The sequence below is a fragment of the Hypanus sabinus genome, chromosome 13 (assembly GCF_030144855.1).
Source record: "Hypanus sabinus isolate sHypSab1 chromosome 13, sHypSab1.hap1, whole genome shotgun sequence".
Classification (NCBI taxonomy): domain Eukaryota; kingdom Metazoa; phylum Chordata; class Chondrichthyes; order Myliobatiformes; family Dasyatidae; genus Hypanus; species Hypanus sabinus.
The window spans coordinates 27,740,675-27,761,608 of NC_082718.1; the positions used below are offsets into that span (position 1 = coordinate 27,740,675).

Consider the following 20,934-nt stretch of genomic DNA (forward strand, 5'->3'; position numbering starts at 1 on the left):
CCTTGTAAGTTTTCTCTGTACTCTTTCAACCTTATCTACATCTTTCCTGTAGGCTGGTGACCAGAACTGCATCCAATACAAATTAGTCCTCATCAATGTCTTATACAACTTCAACCTAACATCCTATCTCCTGTACTTTGATTTATGAAGGCTAATGTACCAAAAGCATTTTTTACCACCATACCTACCTGTAATGACACTTCCAATGAATATTGATCTGTAATACCACACTCTTTGTCCTACCACACTCCTCAGTTCCCTTCATTTTGTAAGACCTACCCTGGTGGGTTCTACTGAAGTGGAAAGCCTCGCACTTGTCTACATTAAATGCCATCTGTCATTTTTCAGCCCATTTTTCCAGCTGGTCCAGATCCCACCACAACACATGATAGCCTTCCTCGCTGTCCACTACACCCCGAATCTTGGTGTCGCCTGCAAATTTGCTGGTCCAGTTAACCACATTATTATCCAGACCATTGACATTGATGACAAACAACTATGGACTCAGCACCGATCCCTGTGCCACTCCACGAGTCACAGGCCTGCAGTCAGAGAGGCAACCATCTGCTCCACTCTCTGGCTTCTCCCACAAAGCCAAAGTCTAATTCAAATTACTACGACTTCTTGAATGCTGAGCGACTGAACTTCTTGACCGACCATCCAGGTGGGACCTTGTCAAATGCCTTGTTAAAGTCCATGTAGACAACTACTACAGCTTTCCTGGTAACTTCTTCGATAAACTCTACAAGTTTGATTAGACATGTCCTACTGCACACAAAGCCATCCTAACTATCCGTAATCAGTCCCTGTTGATCCAAATACTTATATATCCAGTCCCTTAGAATATCTTCCAACAACTTACCCACTAATGATGTCACGCTTAATGACATATAATTTCCCTGTTTATTTCTATACACCTGAACAACATTGGCTATCCTCCAGTCTTCTGGGGTCCCATCTGTCGCTAAGGATGACTTAACTATCATTGCTAGGGCTCCACCAAGTTCTGTACTTGCCCCCCTCCCAACCCCCGCTGGGTCTGAGGGAACACCTTGTCAGGTCCTGGGGATTTATCAACACTAATTTGCCTCTGGACAGCAGAAACCTCCTCCTCTGTAATCTGTACAGGGTCCATGAAGTCAATGTCAATTTGCCTCACTTTTATAGACTCTGTCTGTTCTCTGAGTAAATACAGATGCAAAAAAAAAATCATTTAAGATCTCTCAAATCCCTTCGGCTCCACACATGGATTACCATTCTGATCTTCCAGAGGACCAATTTTGTCCCTTGCAATCATTTTTCTGCTAACAAATCTGTAGAATCCCTTAGGATTCTCCTTCGCCTTGTCTGCTAGGGCAACCTCATTGCTTCTTTTAGACCTCCTGATTTCTTTCTTAAGTGTTCTCTTGTATTTCTTATACTCCATAAGCACCTCACGTGCAGCGGCATATCTAAGGTATGGCAGGTATGGCACGTGCCCTGGGCGCCACTGGAAGGGGGCGCCACTGAGCAGATTCTATTAAAGTCAGGCAAGCCATCCTCGGATAGTGAAAAAAGAATTTTCTTCAGATGTATGATCTGTCTTTGATTATCATGGGTGAGAAGCACTAGGATGGGCTTATTTCAGAGCATTGTGTATGAAGACCATGAAGCGTTTCTTCACGAAGAAGAAGGAAAATGGAGCTGAAGGATGGAAGAGACGAAAGTTGAAGGCGGAGGAAGCCAAGAAGTCGAGCAAGTTTTTCATGCCCTTCTTTGAAAAGCCTGGAACAAGTAGTTTGACACATTCCATGGAGTCGCCTGCACCTGCTAAAAGTTTGTTAGAATCCGAAGGTGGATCAAGTACAAATGCGTCACAAGCCGAGGAGGAAGTCAAGTCAGATAAATCTGAGTATGACAAGATTAAGAGTGAGGCTGCCACAGAGAATGTGGACATGACAGGAGGGGAAGACGATGGTGGTGGTGGTGATGTTGAGTTTATTGACGAGATTTTACCTGACGACACTGAACCTGGTGAACTGGATGGTGTCAAAGAGCCTCGAACTGTCATACCAGAGGTAATTGAACAGCATGACATTGGACTTTTAAAGTTCAACAAGGATACTGGAAAAGCAATTTTGCCTGATGCGTTGAGAACAGAAATAATAAACCTGGGTTCGAAGTATTTCCAGAACAGTGAGGGGCCTTTCCTACCAACAAATAACTGTTCAATGAACAAAAGTTGGTTCAAGAGGAAATTGGGAAATGGTCGTGATGAGGAAGTGACTCACTCATGGCTGGTCTATTCCCCTTCTATAAAGTTTGTCTTTTGTACCTGTTGTCTTCTCTATTCCCAGTCAGACCATCAATCTTCATTGGAGCAGGAAAGTGGATTCAACCAGTGGAAAGCACCTAAAAGGATCAGTGTTCATGAAAATGCCAAGAATCATTGGGAATGCTCACACAGTGGAAAGAAATGGAAAGAAATTTAGCTGGAAACAGAGGAGTTATTGACGTGGTATTTCAGTCACAGATTGAGAAGGGAAAGCAGAAGTGGTGTGATATCTTGACAAGAATCCTTCACTGCATAAAATTCCTTGCGACTTAGAACCTGGCTTTGTGAGGACACAGGGAGTCACTTCAGCTAGACGATGACTCCAATTTGGGAAATTTCCTTGGCTTACTGAAAGTACTGGCCATCTTTGACCCTGTCATGAAAGAACACCTCACTCATTTGGAAAGTCATTGTGGATCCACGTCTTACCTTTCACCGGGTGTCCAGAACAAATTCATCCACATGTTGGCATCCACTGTTCGCCAGAGTTTACGGAGAAGCATTCGTAAAGCCAAATACTATGGTTTCATTTTGACTGGACTCTTGATCAGCAGATGTCAGAAGTAGTGAGGTACGTGGAAGTTGATTTTGAGAGGAAAAAAGTCCATGTTAGAGAGTCCTTCCTTGGTTTTATCCAGATAACCCAGAAGGATGCTGACAGCTTGGTTGAAGACATTGTGAAACAGCTAGAGGACGAAATGAAGCTACAAGATTGTCGGTCACACTGCTATGACAATGCTGCTCTGATGGCTGGACACAGAAGTGGTGTTCATCAAAGAATAAGTGAAAAAAACAACCTGGCAGTATTTGTAAATTGCGGCAATCACTCACTCAACTTGGTGGGTGTTCATGCAGCCAAGCAGGATACAATGATGGTCACATTTTTTGGAACCATTGAAGCTCTCTATGCGTTTTTCTCTCATTCAACACAGTGCTGGGAAAAACTCAGAAACGCCATGCCTGTGGTTGTTAAGTTGGAGTCCGAAACCAGGTGGAGTGCAAGGACATAGCAGTGAAGCCCTTCAACAAGTACTTTGAGGAGATACTTCAAGTTCTCCAGGACATGATAGACAATGAATACGAGACCAATGAGACAAGAAGTGATGCAAGGTAGCTGCACAACTGCATGTTGAGTTGTGATTTTCTGATTTTGCTAGGATTTTGGAACAAAGTACTCATTCTCAAAAGAGGCTGCATGGTTCTGGCATGAACTTCCACTATGTTGCCCTGGATTTGAAAGCCCTCTGAAATAATCTTTATGGTGAAAGGGAAGTGTTGGTCAGTGAGTCACTGGAAGAAGGAGTCGGTCTCTGTCAAGAATGGAATATTGAATTTGAAAGATGTCAGAGACGAAAGAACCGAATGGCTGATAAGAACTCGAGAGATGCTGGGTTAACAGCTAAGGAGGAAATGGAAAGAGCCATGAAAGGAACACTCGACGTCTTCACAGAAAAATGGACGAAATTCACTCGTTTGCATGACACCGACGCCAAGTTTGGGTTCCTTCTCAATGTTGAGGGAATGTGTTACAGTGCCAGCAGTAACGACCTAAAGAAGAAGTGTGAAAATTTGGGTGAATTGTACAGCTCTGATGTTGATGGACAGCAGCTATGTGAAGAAATTTTGGATAGCAGAATGTTGCTATTAAGGTGGGTGAACATGAAAATATCAAGACCTGAAGAGCTTGAACTTATTGTTCAGTATGGAGATGAGAGCGTCTTCCTAAATCTTCACATTGCTATTCAGATAGCAATTATCTATTCAGATAATTCATCAAAATTTCCATTGCCAGCTGTGAGAGATCATTCAGCAAGTTAAAACTAATACTTTCGTATTTGAGAGCCTCCATGGGTCAAGGCTGACTCTGTGACCTTGCTCTGCTGAGTGTAGAAAGTGAAGAAACCGAAAAAACTGACTTTGATCACATCATAGACCAATTGTGAAAGCAAGGAAGGTGCAGTTATAATTTTCATGTAGTGCCATAATTTGTTAATTAAAAGATTAATGAGCTTGACTTGTATTTTTGAGCTGATATTCTGGTAAAATTATCTAAAAGATGGGTGTCAGATGTTTGGACAGGGGCGCAATTACAGTGCTTGCCATAGGCGCTATTTTCTGTAGATACACCCCTGCTCACATGTTCCTACCTGTCTATACCTGCTATGCACCTCCTTTTCTTTACTTAAACCAGGGCCTCAATATCTCTTGAAAACCAAGGTTCCCTCCACTTGTTATTTTTATCTTTTATCCTGCCTGGTACATACAAGCTTTGAACTCTCAAAATCTCACTTTTGAAGGCCTCCCGCTTAACCAAGTACACCTTTGCCAGAAAACAGCCTGCCTCATTCCACACTTGCCAGATCCTTTCTGATACCATCAAAATTGACCTTTCTCCAATTTAGAATTTCAACCCACGGATCAGACCTACCTTTTTGCATATTTTTTTTGAAACTAATGATATTGTGATCACTGGATGCAAAGTGCTCCCCTATACAAACTTCTGTCACCTGCCCTGTCTTATTCCCTAGTAGCAGATCAAGTATCACACAATCTCTCATTGGGATTCTACATACTGGTGAAGGAAATTTTCCTGAAAAAAATGACAAACTCCCATCTAATCCTATTACAGTTTGGGAGACCCAGTCAATATGTGGAAAGTTAAAATCTCCAACTATAACAACAGTCTGTCCAACATCTGAATCTCTTCTTTGTATCATATTAGTTGCAGTTCCTGTAGCACTGTCATTGGTAATGGTAATGATAAAAATTTAGATTGTTACAGGGATAGGTATGTTCATAAAATCTTTATATCCTTTCTTTTAAGTTGCTTTCTTTCTGTCCTCCTTGTTGCAAATTGAGGAAGAGAGAAAGAGAGGATTACAGGTTGAGTCGATGCTGAGTAAGGCATTAAGAAAGAGGATGTGCTGGAACTTTTGGAAAGCATCAAGTTGGGTAAGTCACTGGGACCGGATGAGACGTACCCCAGGCTACTGTGGGAGGTGAGGGAGGAGGTTGCTGAGCACTGGCAATGATCATTGCATCATCATTGGGGATCGGAGAGGTTCCAGAGGATTGGAGGGTTGCAGATGTTGTTCCGTTATTCAAGAAAGGGAGTAGAGATAGCCCAGGAAGTTATAGACTAGTGAGTCTTACTTCAGTGGTTGGTAATTTGATTGAAAAGATCCTGAGAGGCAGGATTTATGAACATTTGGAGAGGCATAATATGATTAGGAATAGTCAGCATGGCTTTGTCAAAGGCAGGTCGTGCCTTACGAGCCTGATTGAAGTTTTTGAGGATGTGACTAAACACGTTGATGAAGGTAGAGCAGTAGATGTATTGTATATGGATTTCAGCAATGCATTTGAAAAGGTACCCCATGCAAGGCTTATTGAGAAAGTAAGGAGGCATGGGATCCAAGGGGACATTGCTTTGTGGATCCAGAACTGACTTGTCCACAGAAGGCAAAGAGTGGTGGCATGGGGGTTGGTGACCAGAGGTATGCCTCAGGGATCTGTTCTGGGACCCCTTCTCTTCGTGGTTTTTATAAATCACCTGGATGAAGAAGTGTGGAGGGATGGGTTAGTAAATTTGCTGATGACACAAAGGTTGGAGGTGTTGTGGATAATGTAGAGGGCTGTCAGAAGTTACAGTGGGACATTGATAGGATGCAAAACTGGGCTGAGAAGTGACAGATGGAGTTCAACTCATTTAAGTGTGAGGTGGTTCATTTTGGTAGGTCAAATATGAAGGCAGAACACAGTGTTAATGGTAAGACTCTTGGCAGTGTGGAGGATCAGAGGGATCTTGGGGTCCAAGTCCATAGCACACTCAAAGCTGCTGTGCAGGTTGACTGTGTGGTTAAGAAGGCAAATGTGCATTGGCCTTCATCAACCGTGGGATTGAGTTCAAGAGCCAAGAGGTAATGTTACAGCTAAATAGGACCCTGGGCACTTGGAGTACTGTGCTCAGTTCTAGTCACCTCACTACAGGAAGGATGTGGAAACTATAGAAAGGGTGCAGAAGAGATGTACAAGGATGTTACTTGGATTGACGAGCATGCCTTATGAGAATAGGTTGAGTGAATTTGGCCTTATCTCCTTGGAGTGACAGAGAATGAGAGGTGACTGATAGAGGTGTATAATATGATGAGAGGCATTGATCGTGTGGACAATGGAGGCTTTTTCCCAGGGCTGAAATGGCTAACATGAGAGGGCACAGTTTTAAGGTGTTGGAAGTAGCTACAGAGGAGATGTCGGGGTAAGTTTTTTACTCAGAGAGTGGTGAGTGCGTGGAATGGGCTGCTGGCGACGGTGGTGGAGGCAGATATGACAGCGTCTTTTAAGAGACTCCTGGATAGGTACATGGAGCTTAGAAAAATAGAGGGCTACGGGTAACCCGAGGAAATTTCTAATGTAAGTACATGTTTGGCACAGCATTGTGGGCCGAAGGGCCTGTATTGTGCTGTAGGTTTTCTGTATTTCTATGTTTCTATGTAATATTAGCACTCATTTTGAGAGGACTAAGGATGTAATGCTGAGTGTTTATAAGGCACTGGTAGGACCTCACGGAGTATTGTGAGCAGTTTTGGGCCCCTTATCTAAGAAAGGATGTGCTGATATTGGAAAGGGTTCAGAGGATGTTCACGAGAATGATTCCAGGAATGAAAGGGTTACCATAGGAGGTTGGGTGGTGGTGGTGGAGAACTGTCTCTGCCAGCCGAGGTGTAAGGCACCTCCTTCCCTTTGCTAGCCTGCATGTCACCCTTGGGCAAGGTGGAGCCCCACCCCCCTCACCAGCCCGATCAGGGTCACGTGAAGCCATGGGAGCAGATGGTGGGTGGTCGTACGAGCAGCTGGTGCATATCAACCACTTATGCTAGGCAGACAGTCTCTGAAGAGTATTGGTAATGGATGGGTTACTTGTCTTGTAAAGACATTGCCCAGAAGAAGGCAATGGCAAACCACATCTGTAGAAAAATTTGCCAAGAGTAATCATGGTCATGGGACCATGACTGTCTACATCATATGGCACTGCATGTAATGATGGTGATGACCATGTGAGGAGGGCCTGATGACTCCAGGCTTGTACTCACTGGAATTCAGAAGAATGAGGGAGGAACTCATCGAAACCTTTCAAATGTTTAAAGGCCTCAATAGAGTGGAGGTGGGGAGGATGTTTCCTATGGTGGGAGAGTCTAGGACCAGAGGACACAGCCTCAGAATAGAGGGAAGTCCATTTAGAATGGAGATGAGGAGGAATTTCTTTAGCCAGCGTGTGGTGAATCTGTGGAATTCATTGCCACATGCAACTGCGGAGGCCAAGTCATTGGGTATAGTTATGACAGAGGTTGATAGATTCTCATTTAGTCAGTGTATGAACAGTTACAGGGAGAAGGCAGGAGATTCGGGCTGAGAAGGAAATTGATCAGCCATGATGAAATGGCAGAGCAGACTTGATGCACCAAATGCCCTAATTCTGCTCCTATATCTAGTGGCCTCAACTTCCTACTTGGTATTAGGTTTGAAAGACAGGATCAATGACTGTAAGCAACAACCAAAACATCTCATCAGAAAGTAATCAAACTGAGGTTTTATTCAGTATGTTAATGAGTTTTGCATGAGTGGCTCCATCTGGTAACAGTTTTATGAATTAAATCAGTGGATACTGTTACGGATTCAAGCAACAATAAATATATGAGTTAGGCAAGGCTTTTTATAACAAATAACACGTTTATTAAACACTGAAAACAAACCCCCAAAAGTAAACAAATCACTAATGTAACCGGAAATCAGCTGCTGTGCGGCAGCTTAAACAGTTCCTAAAGCAATGAAGCTTAAACAGTTCTTAAAGCGATCTTGCAAAAACAGTTCTTCAAAGTAGTATTGCCAAAAGTTCAAAATGCTCACAGTCCATTTAAGGGAGAGACTTTTTAAGACGATTTAGATTCTCTTTCACGTCGTGTTGCTTCGGTTCCCAAATTGAACTTTTTCCCACGAAGAATTTACGTAACGAAACGGTTTAAAAGGCACTGACCTTTCCTTTAAAACACTGTCCTCAATCCTTTCTACTATTTCACAGGGATTAACACGAGAACAGTCAACAAATTCCTTCCAAACAAGGATCAAACAAGGTCGAACCCGTTTCACAATCGAAATCGATTCTCCTCGATCTTCTATCTCCCGAACTCCGATCTTCACTCTCCACTGATTCTTAACTAGCAGTATTGTAAAGAAACTGCTGGAAATGACCTTTTAAACTTTAGGCATTAGATAAAACTTCATCTTTCAACTAAACTGCGTCATAACATTAAATCACGCAGTGGCATGAAGTCAACTTGGCAAATCCAGCCACGAACTGCCCCTCCTCACAGGGAGGGGTCCTCCTTTTATACCCTGTAAAAAAAAACCTGTCACATGACCTCTACTGGCGGGAAAATGATGTCACTCCACCATCACAAGACCATTACCTCAAGTCCAGTATAGCTTCAACCCCAGTCACGTGACAAAGGTACCACTGTCACGTGTCACAGGTACATAACAATACAGTGAGCTGATTCTGAGGGAAAGATGCAACAGTGCTATTGGTATTAAGTGATGTAGGAACTTCAGACTTAAAGATGCCAGAGATACTGGAAACAGTTATCAGGTTAGGGCAGCCAATGCTAAAATTCAATATGCAAATCACTACTTTAAATCATTGCCATCAAGTGATATTGCAAACCTCTGCAATGATGTCAATGTGAACAAAGACTTTATATCAGTACCTCTGACTAATAGCAAAATATTTATTTGCAAAGACAAAATCTGCAGATGCTGGAAATCCAATTAGCACACATAAAATGCTGGAGGAACTCAGCAGGCCATGGACCATCTATGGAAAAGAGTAAACAGTTGATGTTTCAGGCCAAGACCCGTCATCAGGACACACTGAGCAGTGAGAAAGTATCTCTGAACTCCCGTTGAAGCAAAGATTTAAACTTCTTCGGGGAGGCATCTCTGAAGCAGACTTCACAGTGTAGTAATCCAATCACAAAACAAGAGAAAATCTGCAGATGCTGGAAATCCAGAGGAACCCACACAAAGTGCTGGAGGGACACAACAGGTCAGGCAGCATCTATGGACTCCTGATGGAAGATCTTGACCTAAAAGGTCTTGACCCGAAAGGTCGACGGTTTACCTTTTCCATAGATCCTGCCTGGACTGCTGAGTTCCACCAGCATTTTATGAAATATTTATTTGCTTCACTTACACAATAGTTTGGGTGAAAGTGACCTGTCTGTGCATAAACTGTTGCGTAAGCTCTCCATCTAAATGATACATGCAGGTGCAGATTACACTTTACAATACTTTGTCAAAATCTTGACAATGACACAGAGTCTTATTTCTTATGTCAACAAAAGAGCACCTCCAGTGCATAGGATACAGTATGACAAAGGAAATCAGACTCAAACTGGTCTGACATAACCCTGCCTTTAACATTGCATCTAGTGATGGCCACCTGCAGTTCAAATATTCCATATTCTCAGCTTGATCCACAAATTTCCGAGCTCTGAGTAGCGCTCATATTTGTATGTATATCTTTCAGGATTGTGATGAAGGTAATTTCAGCCATCAAGTCCACACCCGCTAGAACATCTAACAAACAGTACAGTAAGTTCAACCTTCCAAAATGAATCGCTGCGCACCTTGCCAGATCGAGCCCCATCTGCCACTTCTCAACCTGGCTCTGCATCCTGTTAAGGTCCTCTCGTAACACACAAAATGCTGGAGGAACTCAGCAAGCCGGGCAGCACCTATGGAGGGGAGTAAACAGTTGAGCCTTCATCCGGACTGGAAAGGAAGGGGGAAGAGGCCAGAATAGGAAGGTGGAGTGTCCTGTTGTAATCTACAACAACCTTCTAAACTGCCCACAACACCACAAGTGTGACGAGAGACCTGGTGAGAATGGTTCAGACCCCAGTGCTGGAGTATCAGAGATTAGAATCAAGATACAATATGAGGCAGGGTTCTAAACTAGACGTCTGGTGAGAATCCAAAGTTGAGCTGGCGATTGAGCACCGACCTCAGTTCAGGTGCTCTTTATGTATTAAAATCCTGGAATCGTGACATGGCTGTCAATTAGTGGGGCGGCCTGAATCTTTAAAGGGACCATGTCAGCTATCCATATTCCGGAGAGCATCTAAACCCCGGAAGATGGCACTGTTGGGTGCCTGTTGTAACAACCAATCTCCTACACACTTCCCTGTAATCTCTTCTTTCTAATAAGCCCACCAATGCAGTACGTGAGTGCCCCACCACTCACCTGCACCAGGGGCCACTTGTCATGTCCTATCACGTCTTCTGGAATGTGGGAGGGAACTGGAGAGTGTGCAAACTCCACACATCAGAAGTCAGGATTGAACCAGGGCCTCTGGAGATGTGAGACAGAAGCGCTACCTGCTGGGCCACTGTGCCAACTCCCCATCTCCCTCCCAGTAACTGAGAAATATAAATTAATTAACTCATCTGGAATTTTAAAACAAAAAGTATCCAACTAATAGACAGCTCGAATATTGCAGGCAACTTCCAGACAATAGCAGAGAAGGAGGGACGGTAGAGCAGAATTGGATGAAATTCCTACAAGAAGTAAGGAAAGTGCAGGAAATATATATTCCAAGAAAAAAGAAAATCATGAATGGAAAAATGGCACAAATGTGGCTAATGAGAGAGGATAAGGCTAAAATAAAAGCAAAAGAGACAGCAGACAAGGAAGCAAAAATTAGTGGGAAAACTGAGGACTGGATGACTTTTAAAAACTTACAGAAGGAAACTAAGGAAGTCATTAGGAAAGAAAAGATGAATTATGAAAGGAAGTTGGCAATTAACATAAAAAAGGATACTAAGAGTTTTTAAAAAAATATATATGAAGAGTAAAAGAGTGACATGGGTAGATATAGGACCGATTGAAAATGATGCTGGAGAAATTATAATGGATGACAAAGAGATGGCAGAGGAACTAAATAAGTATTTTGCAACAGTCGTCGCAGTGGAAGATGTTAGCAACATTCCTGATAGCCAGAGGTCTCAGGGAATAGAATTAGGTACAGTCAAGATTACTAGAGAGCAAGTGCTTGGGAAGCTAGATAAGTCTCCCGGACCGGATGAGGTGCACCCACGGGTTCTGAAGGAGGTGGCATTGGAGATTGTGGAGGCATTGGAAATGATCTTCCAGGAATCAATAGACTCTGGCATGGTTCCGGAGGACTGGAATGTTGGAAATGTAGTTCCACTGTTTAAGAAAGGAGGGAGGCAGCAAAAAGAGAAATATAGACCTATTAGTCTGACATCGGTAGTTGGAAAGTTATTGGAGTCAATCCTCAAGGACGAGGTTATGAAATACCTCGAGGTGCATGACAAGATATGCCCAAGTCAGCATGGTTTCATGAAAGGAAGATCCTGCCTCACCAACCTATTGTAATTTTTTGAGGTAATCTCAAATAAGATTGACAAGGGAGAGGCTGTGGATGTTGTGTATTTGGATTTTCAAAAGGCCTTCGATAAGGTGCCGCATAAGAGGCTGCTTAATAAGATGAGGGCCCATGGAATTACAGGAAAGATGTTGGAATGCGTGGAGCATTGGCTGATAGGCAGAAAGCAAAGGGTGGGAATAAAGGGATCCTATTCTGGTTGGTTGCTGGTTACTAGTGGTGTTCCGCAGGGGTCGGTGTTGGGGCTGCTTCTTTTTACACTGTATATCATTGCTTTAGATTTTGGATTAAATGGTTTTGTTGCTAAGTTTGCGGATGACACCAAGATAGGTGGAGGAGCAGGAAGTGCTGAAGAAATGGAAAGGTTGCAGAGAGACTTGGTCAGTTTAGGAGAGTGGGCAAAGAAATGGCAGATGAGATACAATATTGAGAAATGTACAATGGTACATTTTGGAAAAAGAAATAATCGGGCAGATTATTATTTAGATGGGGAAAAAGTTCAAAAATTGGAAGTGCAGAGACATCTGGGGGTCCTCGTGCAGGATACCCTAAAGGTTAACCACCAGGTTGGATAGGCAGTAAGGAAAGCGAATGCTATGTTGGCATTCATTTCAAGAGGAATAGTGTATAAGAGTAAGGAGGTGTTGATGAGGCTCTATGGGGCACTGGTGAGACCCCATTTGGAATACTGTGTGCAGCTTTGGGCCCCCTATCTAAGAAGGGATGTACTGATGTTGGAGAGAGTTCAGAGAAGATTTACGAGGATGATTCCTGGAATGCAGGGACTAACATATGAGGAGCGTTTGTCAGCTTTTGGACTGTATTCATTAGAGTATAGCAGAATTAGAGGGGATCTCATAAAAACATTTTGAATGTTGAAAGGGTTGGACAGAGTAGATGTGGAAAGGCTGTTTCCCTTGGTGGGTGATTCCAGGACAAGGGGCCACAGTCTTAGAATTAGAGGGTACCCATTTAAAACAGAGATGAGGAGAAATTTTTTTAGCCAGATGGTCGTGGATTTATGGAATTCGTTGCTACATATAGCTGTGGAGACCCGATCATTGAGGGTGTTTAAGGAGGAGATTGATAGGTATCTAATTAGTCAGGGTATCGAGGGATATGGGGAAAAAGCTGGAAAGTGGACTAGATGGGAGAATAGTTTAGCTCATGGTGGAGTGGCGGAGCAGACTCGATGGGCCGAATGGCCTACTTCTGCTCCTTTGTCTTGTGATCTTGTGAAATCTGCCATCCTTACCCAGCTGGCCATATGAGACTCCAGACCAACGACTTCCTAAAATACAGCTGTTTATACAATCAAGAAGGGAATAGATAAGGTGAAAGAACAGACTCTTTTCCTGTGGTAATGAGGTCCAAAACGACCCATCATTTAAAAGGGACCAGAGAAATAACTTCTTCACACAGAGGGTAGTGCATATGTATATGAAACAAGCTGCCAGAGGTGGGTACAATTATTATGTCTAAAGGACATTTAGATAAGGACATAGTTATGAAATATTTAGAGTGATATGGTTTCAGACATGGGGAAACAGGGCTAGCTCAGGGGGCCAGTTTAGTTGACATGGACAAGCTGGGCCGTAGGCCTGCTTCCATGTTGCTTGGCTCTGTGAGAGCAGCAAGGTGACATAGCAGTTAGCACAATGCTTTGTAGTGTGAGCGATGGGGTGATAGGGGTTCAATTCCTGCCACTGTATGTAAGGAATTTGTTCATTCTCGCCATGGCTGCGTAGGTATCCCCTGCATGCTCCGCTCCCCTCCCACATTCCAAAGACACTGTTGACTATATCGATGCCGGAAGCATGATGACACTGGCAAACTGCTCCCGGCCCAACCTCAGACTGTATTGGCTATTGATACAAAAAGTACAATTCACTTAATGTTCAAAATGTACATGTGAGAAGTAAAATAAAGTTAATAATAAACCTAAATACTTCTAACAGCTCTTTGTCAGGGCCCAGTGAGTCACTCAAGCTCCAAACTTCAAAGTACATTTATTATCAAAGTACATATAACATATACAACCCTGGGATTCGTCACCTTGTAGGCACTTACGGGAAAACAAACACAATAAAAACCTTTATTTATTTATATATATATGCACACGCACGCACGCACACACACACACACACACACACACACACACACACACACACACACACACACACACACACACACACACACACACACACACACATACACACACACACACACTTTGCAAAAGAAAAAGAATAAATCGTGCAAACAGCATAACCCACAGAGTGCCCGAAAGTGAATCTATGAATGGAGCCAGTTCAGCACTGTAGATGGTCCAGGAGCCTGATGGCTGTAGGCCACAGATGGAGCCAGTTCAGCACAGAGGAGAGTAAAGCTTCTCCGAGTAGTGAGCTGAATACCGGTTCATCCTTTGCCCTCAGCTTCGATCTTTTTGATCTGGCTCCATTCTTAAATCGGCCAGACATCAGTTCATTTTCTGCTTTTGGGCTTAGGCCCACCAATCTGATCCGGCCCAAAGTTTCAGTCTGGCCCCAAGTCCTCTCCGGCAACGGCCACCTTGGCCGTACTTGCACTCTCAAGAGTCCAGTTCATTAAATCCTTCAGCAGACTGCGAAAATGGAAACTCATAAAGTTGGTTCAGAAGCACAGGTTCCAAAGAAAAAATACAGGCTGCAGTCTGCGGTGATTGTAGTCCAGAAAAAGTATAATTAATAGAATAGCTAGTAGTTCTGTTTGCTGCTTGCAAATTGTCACCGTGTCCCGCCAGCTCCATCTTGACAGGAGTTGTAACTTCACTAATACATTGAAAAATAACAGTGTGGATGTGGCTCCTCATCATCAGCAATAGATGAGTGATAGTTTTACCCTTCCCAGGGATGTCCGCTTCCTGAGCATTTGAGTAAGTTAGAATGAAACAATGGTGAGTCATCACTAGAATGTGGAAACCCTAAAACTGGCAAGAGGGGAAGAACTGGTTGTTTTACATTGGTGCAAATTAACAACAAATTACTCTGCTGTATGCTGGCATTGTGTTAAATCCAGTTTCAGATTCAGAATCACTGACACGGTGAAAGCTGTCGCTTTGCGGCAGCAGTACATTGTAATAAATAAAAAATACAAGTTACAATAAGAAATACGAAAAAATAAACAAACAATTCAAAAAGAGACTGAATTCAGAGGTTTCACGGACTGCTCAGAAACCTGATGGTGGAAGGCAAGAAATAGTTCTAAAAAAAAGTTGAGTGTGGGTCTTGAGGTTCCTCTACCTCCTCCCTAATGGTAGAAATGAGAAACTGCATGTCCGAGATGGGGAGGGTCTTTAATGATGGATGCTACCTTCCTGAGGCATTACCTTGATGGTGGGGAGGGATTTGCTCGTGATGCAGACAGCTGAGCCTACAACCCTCTGTAGATTTTCCAATCCTGTGCTGGTGGCACAATGGCATCAGCGCTGGACTCCGGAGCGAAAGCTCCCGAGTTCGAATCCAAGTCGGGCCACCCCTGAACACGCTTTTTATCCGTGCTGGGTTGAGCGTCAAGCTAGCCACTCGGCCTCGTAAAAAAAAACAAGGGTCGAATCAGGAACGTTCATACTGTGACCCGGTTAATCCGAAAGGAGACCAATCCTGACACCACGCGCCAGACCAGAATGGCTGACTGTCTGGTGCGACACACTAAAAAAAAAACCTCCATACCAGACGGTGATACAACGTGTCACTATGATCTCCGCAGTACACTTGCAGAAATTTGTTGACGTCTTTGGTGACATAAGCATATCTCTTCAAATACTAATGAAATATAGCCACAGGTGTGGCTTCTGAATGATCATATCAACATGTTGGGTCCAGGATTGATCACAGAATGGCATAAGAAAATATGAAAAAAATTGAGACCCAGAAATTCTGCATTAGTGTTCTATTCAATAATGGAAACTTACAGAAATGGTGACCACTATTGTAAACAAAATATTGCCAGCATAAAAATCGTTTTGGTTACACACAGTAAAGGTTTAGCTGTTCAAATAAAATTGCTTTGGTAGTCACTTACTGTTTTGAATATAAATAATAGATTAAGTTAATTTTCCATATTTCAAAAAGCATGCTAATTGTTTTGTGTTTGTGTGTTGTGGCAATGGTAACATTCCATGTTCAAAATGCTGGAGGAACTCAGCAGGCCAGGCAGCATCTCTGGAGAGACAGGCAGACAGACATACTTTATTGATCCCGAGGGAAATTGGGTTTCGTTACAGTCACACCAACCAAGAATAGTGTAGAAATATAGCAATATAAAACCATAAATAATTAAATAATAATAAGCTAATTATGCCAGGTGGAAAAATGTCCAGGACCAGCCTATTGGCCCAGGGTGTCTGACACTCTGAGGGAGGAGTTGTAAAGTTGTAAAGAGAGGAATAAACGGTTGGCGTTTTGGGCTGAGACCCTTCATCAGGAAGGGCGAAGTAGCTACCAGCTTGCAGGTGATAGGTGAAGACAGGTGAGGGAGGAAGGTAGGTGGGAGGGGAAAGGGAGGATGAAGTGAGAAGTTGGGAGGTGAGAGATGGAAGAGGTAAAGAGCTGAAGAAGAAGGAATCTAATAGGAGAGTGGGCCATGGGAAAAAGGGAAAGAGGAGGGGTACCAGGAGAAGAGAAGAGGTAAGAGGGGATTTAGGGTGGGAAATGGAAGAAGAACAAATGGGGAGGGGAAAAATGACCAGAAGTTAGAGAAAACATGAGGCAAATAAAGCTAAATCTAAATCTGTTTCACAGTGAGGTGAGCAATGACACAGCAGCAATGAGATAGGTTGGACTGGTCAGATTACACGCTAAATCCTGGAGGAACTCAGCAGGTCAGGCAGCATCTATGGAAAGGAATAAAGAGCCGATATTTCAAGCCGAGACCCTTCATCAGGACTTGGCGCACAACATTCCACTCTTTTTTTCCCTTTCCAAAGATGCTGCCTGATCTGCTGAGTTCCTCCATCATTTTCTGTGGGTCTCTCCGGATTTCCAGCATCTGTGCAATCTCTTGTGCTGAGGGATTACTGATGGAGGGGGGAGCCTGGAGCCTGCAAATGATGAAGGATTTGCATTTTGACTCTTTGAAGTTCTTGGGCTCTGCTCTCACCTTTTCTCCCCATTTACCTTTCATCTCTTTTAACAAGCCTTCATTGTTTCTTAAGCTTTGACATTTAATATCCATGGGACCGTGAAGAGTACAACTACCTCAGTAATCCAGCTATTCACTACAAAAGTTAAAACAAAAGAAAAATCCAAAAGTTGGCCTTAGTTTTTTCTGAATTAGATTGTGTTACAGCCTTACAGTATGCAGCACTACTGCAGAGTGAAAGTTGCTTTCACCATCGTGAATCACTTCTGCATTACTGTAAATTGATTTTAAAAAATGCACTGTTGGAATGTTTCAAATTTAAGTTTATTGTCGTTCAACTATGCAGCTAAACAAAACATCGTTCCTCTGAGGCCACAGTACATATAGTTAAGATCTAACACAAACAGTCATAAAATGATATTAGCACGTCCCTGGGATACACGGCCTGAGGGTTGATATGCTTATGTAAGTCCGCATAATCTTCTTGGCACTATTCGAATAAAGCAAGCAGTCGTATAAGTTTATGAAACAGCAGTAATAAAGGGTGAAAAGTGACCAGAGCAGGATGAGAGTGGATAGGAAGGGGTTCAAAGTTTTGAGTACTTGCTTATTAAAAAAAATGGCTATATTGATGCTTCAACCAGTTTGCTTATTGTCCACACTCGTAAGGAGCTTGTGTATCCTTCCTGTAACTGTGTGGGTTTCCTCCGCGTGCTCTGGTTTCCTCCCACATTCCAAAGACGTACAGGTTAGGGTTAGTGAGTTGTGAGCACGCGATGTTGGCACTGGGAGCATGGCGAAATTTGTGGGCTGCCCAGCGCAATCCTCACTGATTTGATTTGATGCAGGTGGGGCGTTTCAGTCTATGTTCCGGTGTACATATGACAAGTAAAGCCAATCACTCTTTAATCTCGTTCTCTCACCTTCTCAACCACACTTCCATGTGGCAATATAGCAACAAGCAATGAGAAAATGGGGACATTAGTGATCACTTTAGGACAACAGACAATCAAAATGTTGCTTGTGGCATAAACACACGCACGTACATATACACAGTGTCGCTCTCGCTACATCACTAAGAACCTTCTGAATTTGATTTAAGATGAAGTCAGCAACAAACCTGAAATGATCCTAATCTTAATGGAGCCAGAGACGTGGACACCTCAAAGTCTGCTGCCCACTGTTCTATTTGGAAGGTCACTGAGGTGATTTATTCAGAGTTCTGTTTAGAGTAGCTTCTCACTTTGATGAGACAAGGTGGCAGAGGACATGTGTTAGGACTCTGCTTTACCCACGCGGATCCATGCCAGGATGCTTTTGGTCTGTGACAAGCTTATGTTGGAAGACTTTGGACCACATCCTCTCTTGGTATTTCCAGCCTAAACTTCCGTTGCTGTTTCAACCACATGACCACCACTTGCAGCAGTTCACTTTTGGTTTCCCCTCAATCATAAAACCCTCTTCTTCCTCAGTTTATTTAGTTAAATATTTATTTATTGAGATACAGTGCAGAACAGGTCCTTCCAGCCCTTTGAACTACACTGCATAGCAACCCTCAATTTAACCCTAGCCTAATCACCGGACAATTTACATTGAGTAATTAACCTACCAACCAGTATATCTTTAGACTGTGGGAGGAGACTGGAGCACCTGGAGGAAATCCATCTGGTCATGGGGAGAGTGTACAAACTCCTTACATACTGCGGCAGGAATTGAACCCAGGGTTGCTGGTCCTGTAAGGTGCTACCGTGCCATAGATCCTGTTTAATTCCTAACTTTTCCAGTCCTGACAAAATGGCACTAAACTAAAACATTAGCTGTGTTTGTCACTCGTCTGATGCTGATCTGATGGTTTCATCATTTTAAACAGAGGTAGTTGTAGGCGATTGGAGGAAAGTATAGGAGGGATGTCAGAGGTAGGTTTTTTTTACACAGAGAGTGGTGAGTGTGTGGAACACCCTGCCAGGGGCAGTGGTAGAGGCAGATACAGTAAGAGCATTTAAGAGACTTTTAGATAGGCACGTGGATGATAGAAAAATGGAGGGCTATGTGGGAGTGAAGGGTTAGACTGATCTTAGAGTAGGTTAAACGGTCAGCACAACATCGTGGGCAGAAGGGCCTGTACTGTGCTGTATTGTTCTATGTATTCAGCCATTGTATCTCACATGTGATTTGCTTTCACCTTTCTCCTGGTACATATTTCAATCATCTCTTCTTATTTACCACCTTCCACCAACATGACTTTTGTTGCTCCTTGGCTTTCACTGCACCAGAGCTAGTAGAGAAGCTGTCTCACGGCTCCAGTGATCCAGGTTCGATCCTGACCTCCAGCGCTGTCCATGTTCTCCCTGTGGGTAGGTTAAATGCACTATAATCTGTAAGTAGTTATGCTTTGTTTCTTCAAAATATTAAACTAATTCAAAGGAAGACACGAGAGTCCAGGAATGTGAGTCTAACTTTGTGTTTACTTTAAGTGGACCACAGACATATCACATGGTAGCGTGGTGACGTATACATTCCATATTTAAATATAATATTTAATCAAAATAAGTATACTTAATCAACTGATGTATATACAAGAATACTCAAATATTATTGAAATATTAAATACACAACATAGGTGAGTGGTAGAATCTAAGGGGAATAGATATAAACATGGAGAGAGTAAAAAGGGATTAGAGTAAATAATGGTCAGCATTGACCAGATGGGCTGAAGGGCCTCCTTCCAGGCTATTTGATCCTTATGGCTCCATTTACCATTGTGTTTCACCTGCACCATTATATCGGGACTTTTTCATTCTTCTCTATAACACAGCCTTGCTCTACAGTTTAAAACTTGCCTCCTTTTTAATGATTCTGGCTTCTGCCCCCTTTCCTTTCTAGTCCGGATAAAGGGTCTCAGCCTGGAATATCAACTGTTTATTTTCCTAGATGCTGCCCGACCTTATTTATTTATTTTTATTTAGGGATACAACATGGTAACAGGCCCTTCCAGCACAATGAGCCCCTGCTGCTTAAATACACCCAAGTGACCAATTGACCCACTGACCCCTACGTCTTTTGAATGTGGGAGGGAACCAGACCCCCCGGAGGAAACACATAGAGTCACGGGGAGAACGTACAAACTCCTTACAGAGAGAAGTGGGAATTGAACTCAGCTCACTAAAGTTTTATGCTAGCCACAACTCTACTGTACCACCAGCATTTTGTGTATGTTAATGATTTCAAAGTGAGATGTTAACACTTTTTTCTCCCTCACCAGCTGCCTCACCGGCTGAGCATTTCCAGAAATCTTTATTGTAATTTAATATTTCCAGGATCATTAGTTCTTCAATCACTGAAACAACCTGCAAGGATTCTTTCAAACGGAGGAATCCATGCAAATACAGTTGTGAATGGATCCCGGGATTGTACATGGTGACATGTTCTCCAATAATACATTAATACATTTACTTTGAACTGTGAGATTTGAATGTACCAAAAGAGAAAATTGAGTTTGTTGTCATTTGCACAAATACATGTGTTCACAGGTGCAATGAAAAGCTTGCAGCATCACAAGTTTATGGATTCACAAATGAGTAAGATCTTAGTTGGAGGGATTTGGTATGTCACCAAAGGCTGGGAGATTTCCACAAAATATTCTAACTGGGTGCATCACCATCTGCCATGTGGGCACCAATGCAGAAAATTGTAAACTCAGCCAGTTCTGTCATGGGCACTAGCCTCCCCAGCATTGAAGACCCTCACTATTTAGGACAAGCCCTCTTGTCATTACTACCATCAAGGACATGGTACTGGAGCCTGCAGACACACACTCAATGTTTTAGGAATAGCTTCATCCTCTCTGTCACCAGATTTCCAAACAGCCCATGAAAACTATTTTACTATTATGCTCTCTTTCTGTATTACATACTTTTTTACATTTCTCATTGTAATTGATAGTATTTTTATGTCTTGCACTATACTACAGCTGCAAAGCAATAAACTTCATGACATACGTCAGTGGCATAAGCCTGCTTCTGATTCTGAGTTTAA

The 20,934-nt window shown here is 42.9% G+C and overlaps 1 protein-coding gene across 4 annotated transcripts in view; it reads left to right on the forward strand.

Annotated features, from left to right (window-relative positions):
• Positions 1–20,934, forward strand: part of LOC132403735 (uncharacterized) — a 65,889-nt gene that overhangs the window by 3,168 nt on the left and 41,787 nt on the right. For 2 of the 4 annotated variants that reach the window (XR_009515331.1, XR_009515333.1), the window contains exon 1: positions 9,755–9,964. The gene's annotated coding sequence lies outside the window, so the exon portion shown is untranslated. Of the gene's footprint in view, positions 1–9,754; positions 9,965–20,934 lie in introns of those variants that run through there. The other 2 variants (XM_059987373.1, XR_009515332.1) reach the window with 2 other exon arrangements.